The following is a 6,156-nucleotide window of genomic DNA, read 5'->3' as shown; positions in this document are numbered from 1 at the left end:
ACATACAGAAAACCACGCTGTGTTAAAGCTAACTAAATGAGTTTCACTTTGCAGGTTCCAGTTTGCACCTTTTATCTAATCACCTAAGATCTCAGACAGCAGAGTCCTCTTGCCTCATGAACTCTGGACTTTTTGCTTTATATCTGCACTAACTTTTCCTATCTCCTTTTCTCTTGTTGCTACCTGTCAAGCAACAAAGGGCTTCCTTGGTAGCTCAGCTGGTAAAGAATCTGCTTGCAATGCAGGAGACCCCAGTTGGATTCCTGGGTCAGGAAGATTCCCCTGGAGAAGGGATAGACTACCCACTCCAGTATTCTTGGGCTTCCCTGGTGGCTCAGGTGTAAAGAATCTGCCTGCAATGAGAGAGACCTGGGTTTGATCCCTGGGTTGGGAACAAAGCAACAAAGACCATTGAAAGGACTCCATGTGGGTGTTATAATGCTCTGGAACTTACATCTAAATTAATATTCCATAAAATCATCCTTATGCTCCACTATTGCACCAGAAAATGTGGGAACATATAAATGCATTGCATACAGGTTCATCTTCTGCTCAATCCACTTCAATAATATCCTCTTAAATGTAGAAAGAAACAGGGATGAGGAGTCCTGATTCTCAAAATCTCTTCTCCCTCATAATACATTATGAAGGATACACAAAGTTGATTTTAAAAAATACAGTGACCTAGAGAAGAGCTTAATTGCGAGGGAGCATTTTGAATCCTGAGAAGGTGGGAAATGCAACAAGAACTAAAGAAGTTTTGAAAACATGAACAAAAATTAAATTTTATATTAATAAATTCTTTTTCTAAATTATCTAGCATAGATTAGCACTTATGGAGAAAACTTTTATAGAGTCTACAGAGAGGCAAACTAGAATACTGGAAAACATTTTAATTTTTTTAAAAGAAGATTTTAAATTAGACTTCAATTGCTTAACAGTAAGGGTCAGAGGAATGAGAAGTTTTATTATATCTTCATGATCACTGCCTCTGAGCTAGATCCTGTTTTTGCACTGGGGATATAATGCTGTGACAATGGGATGAGATTCAAGTGTGGTCCCTGCCATCGTGGGGACAGTAATTAAAGAGTCACAAAATAAATGTGTAACTACACATCCCAAGAAGGACTATGAAGGAAAATCACAAGGCATATATAATAGGGACAAGAATGGAGATTCTGACCAGCTGGAGCAAAATCACACTAAAACTTCATAGGAGGGCAAGGCATTATAAGACACCAGTAAGTAGCATTCTGATTTTTCAATACTGCAAATTATTTCAACAGACCACTGTATTTGTAGCTCAGAGATAACACAAAGGGAGGGATGTCAAAGGATCAGTCATTGTACCTATGTCTCCCCTTTGTTGAAGACACCACAGACCAAGGCCTGTTAAGCATCTTCAGCTTAGCTGATTATCCATCCAAAGATGAACTGGCTCACTCATGAAACCAAAAGAGATTGATGAATAGCAGTTTATTAACTTAAAACAGGAGGTATGCCCTTCCGGTGCCTAGAATTCTGGTGGCTGCTGTCAAGGGACCCAGGAGGCCTAAGAAGCTTCGCTTTCCTGCTAAGAATGCTGATCTTATCTTGAACACATTTATGCTCCTTTCTTTCACTCCTAGAAGATAATCTTATCTCAAAGTTATTCTGAGGGTGCTTCTCAGATACCCCTACATACCCATCCCAGAAGCTAGGCTGCACATTAAATTAGTTTGGAAATCCCTTGCTTACTACAAATTGACGGTGTAAAAAAGATTGTTTAAATTACTTAAAAGAACTAAAGCTCTACAAGCACTTCAGAAAATGCCAATTAAAATACAAATAATTCACACACTCATAGATATTATTCTTATCTAGCTATTGCACAGGCATATGAATAAAAGGAAGACGGAACTAATGAATCAATGAGTGAAAGACGACTGAACTCACAATTTTGGAGTCATATATTTATTTAATATTAGAAGCCTATATTTTAAAAATAAAGTGGTTAACATTCAGTCTTTCCAGTACCTTAACTCAGCTAAGTTAGATAAATATATTATTTTTAGATAAATGTATTATTGGAATTTATTTTAACCCAATTTTTAATAACACTTATTAAACAAAAAATATAAAAACAAATTCTTTTCTTCTTTGTAGTAGTCTTCTATTGTATGATTTCTTTTGAATCCATTATTAAGGAAAAGCGTAATTTGTTGACAAATTTAAAACAGGCAACGTATTCTCTTTGGATTTTGTACTAAATGTGTAATTTAAACTATATTGAAATATAACTACATACAATGATATTAATATCAGAAATTGACACAAAATACTTTCATTTCTCCATGCTTTTAGTTTTTGTATTTTGTACTTAAAAACCAACTAGGTTTTTAAAAAATAATTTTGTGTTATTTATAACTAATTAGATAAAAGGATGTTGTTATGTTTTTGTATATTTATAAAAGCCTGAAACTATATTTATAAACATAACTCCACTATTATTTCATGAGGCAGTTGATTGAATCTTTATTTCTTACAAATTGAAGGTCAACTTGGATGTAGTCATCACTATATTTTCTCTTTCTAGCACTGAGTTTTGAGTTCTAGAGTTAGGTATTTGTGTTATATAAGAATTTTCATTATATGAAGGTAACCCTTCCTTGGGGTAAGCATCGTCATAAGTCATTTTGCAAAATGATTATTAAAATGATTATACAGTGACATTTCTCATTGATTTATTTAATTCAGGACCATTTGTTTTCTACCTTAAAAACATTACATGTGAATGAGAATCAAAACAAATTCAAGTAGCAAAATGGCAAAAACCTCCCCTCTGACAGGCGTATTTAGCAAGAGAGAAACTGAGTTAAGTGCCTGCTGGCTGGATGTTTCTATTAGCAGCTTAGTAGGCTCACTCAGCACACTCTCAGAGACTCTCAAACTTCCATTTTGAACTGCAAAAATAGTTTTAAATGATTGTACTTCTTACTTTCTAAGAAGTAGAAATTGACACAGATTCTGTTACTGCCTTTTACAACCCTCCCACCTATAACACAGAAGGCCAGTTGGGAAAAGCTGATCTAAACCATTCAATGCCTCTCTATCCTATTTCACTGAAATCTTCGTAAAGACTTAGTTGCCTCTGATAATCTGATCTGGTGTTTTAAAATCCTGATGTTTAGGAAGTCCTTTATTAACAAGTCACTTAACCTCTCAGGACCTCAGATTTCTCATCTAGAAAATTAGGGAGTTTGGATAAGATTTTTTTTTAAGTCTCACCCCGAATTAGAATTCTGTGATTTTTGTATTGTCCAAAGCATTAGTTTTCATAACAGTTTAATATCAGAACAATGTTTTAAAACAAATTTGAACAAGAACTCCTTAATATATAATGCACACAAAAGTGAGGCTAAGAACACTCAAGGTCTATAGAACTCAATTTGAAAACCACTGATCTAAAGCTCTCTTTTAAGAAATGCTTTGCTTTTTTCTTTGTCTCAGTGGAAAAGGAAAACATCTGGAAAGGATCCACCATATTCATTTCCCTGTGCATACACCAGAACATATGGATTAAGTCACCTGTCAGCTTTTTCTTCTCCAGATTAAACAGCCATTATAAGTCCCATTTCCCATCCTTTTAAATATATTTCCTTTTTTTTTTACAATGAACCGTCTTTAGTTTCTGTAACTCTTTATTAAAATGTAAAGTTAAAAACCAACCACAATCTCTGAGAAGAGCCAAGTGCAGCAAAAGAATTACTTCCAGTTCTAGCATTTGATATTCTCACTTCTAACACACTCCGATTGTTTTCTTTTTAATAACAGAATTCCATTGCTGCCTCCCAACCAATAGCTCAGTTTGACTCACAATATGTGTGTGTGTGTGTGTGTGTGTGTGTGTGACTGAATATGTTATACCTAGTCAAGCTCCTTCGATAGCTCAGTTGGTAGAACGGAGGACTGTAGGAACTTGATTGATGAATATGTTATACCTAGTCAATAATTTCCTGTCCAATACCCGTTCAATTTGTTACTGGGGCCTTCAAAGTTTTTCCTATTGAATGTAATCCTGTTTTCGATGGCATATTTATCTAGTTAAGGTCACTCCGTTTTCTTTTGCTTTCCAACATACTTCATCCAACTTTATAACCCATGTGAGTATTGTCTAGTTTATTGTTAAGAGAGAGAATGCATGCCTGCTCAGTTGTGTCTGACTCTTTGTGATCCACGGACTGCAGCCCACCAGGCTCCTCTGTCCATGAGATTCTCCAGGCAAGAATATTAGAGTGGGCTGCCATTTCCTTCTCCAGGGGAACTTCCCAATCCAGGGATCGAAGCCACGTCTACTGTGTCTCCTGTATTGGCAGGTGAATTCTTTACCACAAAGTCACCTAGGAAGTCTGAATTTATGGTTAAAGTTGTAGAGTAATAAAATGTCAATTATCCAAACATACTTGAGGCATGTTATGGACTAAATTGTGTCCTCTAAAATTCATACACTGAAGCTTTAACTCCCAGCATCTCAGAATGTAACAGTATTTGGTTATAAGATCTTCAAAGAGGTGATTAAATTAAAATGAGGCCATAATGGGTGAGTCCTAATCCAATCTGACTGAAAGTGAAAGTGAAGTTGCTCAGTCATGCCCGACTCTTTGCAAGCCCATGGACTGTAGCCTACCAGGCTCCTCTGTCCATGGGATTTTCCAGGCAAGAGTACTGGAGTGGATTGCCATTTCCTTCTCCAGCGGATCTTCCCGACCCAGGGATGGAACCCAGGTCTCCCGCATTGTAGATAGACGCTTTACCATCTGAGCCACCAGAGAAGTCCACTGGTGACAGGCAAAGAGACACCCAGGACTTCAGCACAGAGGCAACAAAGAAACGACCAGGTGAGGACACAGCTAGAAATCAGCCACCCGCAAGGCAAGGAGAGAGGCCTCAGAAGAACGAACCCTGCTGACACCTTGATATTGGACTTCTAGCATCCAGGATTGTGAGAAAATAAAGTCTATTGTTTAAGCCACCCAGGCTGTGGTATTTTGTTAAGACATGCCAGGCAGACTAAAGCAAGATACTCTATGCATGACACTGTGCAGTCCCTGGGGGCTCACCAAGGCACCTTTGCCATCACACAGAAGGCTACAGCAGGGGGCACAAACACACAAAACTCAAGCCTGAATAAGTCAGAAAGGAAGAGCTGAGCAAAATGCCCTGGGAGGCACCAAGGGCGCCAGAAGTTTTTCTATCTGGGGATCAGGGAAGGTTTGAAAAAGATGTTATCTGAGCTAGGCCTTCAAAGATGGGCAAAATTCCAATCAAGGCGGGTGGGGGAAAAGGCAATTCAGGGGAACAGGACTTCACGAGCATAAACCAGGCTTACTCTATACCCATGATCACTTTCAGAACAACCCCAGTCATCACCCACCTGTGGACAAGATTGGTAGTTCTCAAACTGGACTAAATATCAGAACTAATTTAAAGGCTTTTTTTAAAAAACATGTAGATCCTCAGGCCCCACTCCCAATCTACTGAATCTTCAACCATCTTCTCAGGTGAGATAGCATCAACTCCGTCAAGTTTTAAGACCCCTGTTTAATAAAAACATTTCACTGTCCCCTGCTTCCATGGTAAAATAACTTTCTATCAAATGTGAAAATACATGAAGGCAGAAAAAATTCTTCCAAGTTTAGTCATGGAATTTGTACTTTATTTCCAGTAATTTGTACTTTATTAATTAGAACAAAATTCATAGGTTTAAAAATTATATGAAGATCTTATTTTGACATAGACACATATATGTAAGGCAGATAATGCAAGGCTGCATACAGGGCTTCTTCCTGTGGAAGAACTTCTTCCCAATTATTCCACAGACCAGCAAAACAGAATTTTCCATCCTGTGAATGAAGGAGAATAGGAGGAAAGGAGAAAGGCAGAAATAGGGATTGTTGTCACACTTCATGCTCAAATAGAGGCTCCTGCCTCATTATGGTGGCCAAGTGGACGGTGGGACAAAGCAGCAGTGGTGTTTTTCTCTTCAGTTAAGACCTGGAGTCAAGGTCTTGGGAGGAGGGGAAGAGGAGAGTGGGCCCAACCAGTGTCTGTCTCTGTCCACAGAAATCTTTAGTAAAAGGCAAAAGATTTATATAATCTGAAGGGAAACCAGAGTAT

General features: G+C 37.8%; 1 pseudogene; it reads right to left on the bottom strand.

Annotated features, from left to right (window-relative positions):
* Positions 1 to 6,066: 6,066 nt before the first annotated feature.
* Positions 6,067 to 6,156, bottom strand: LOC139185038 (U5 spliceosomal RNA; annotated as a pseudogene).

This window comes from Bos indicus, chromosome 9, assembly GCF_029378745.1.
Source record: "Bos indicus isolate NIAB-ARS_2022 breed Sahiwal x Tharparkar chromosome 9, NIAB-ARS_B.indTharparkar_mat_pri_1.0, whole genome shotgun sequence".
Taxonomy (NCBI): Eukaryota; Metazoa; Chordata; class Mammalia; order Artiodactyla; family Bovidae; genus Bos; species Bos indicus.
Note: the sequence above shows the minus strand (reverse complement) of the source record. Positions and strands in the feature narration are given on the sequence as shown.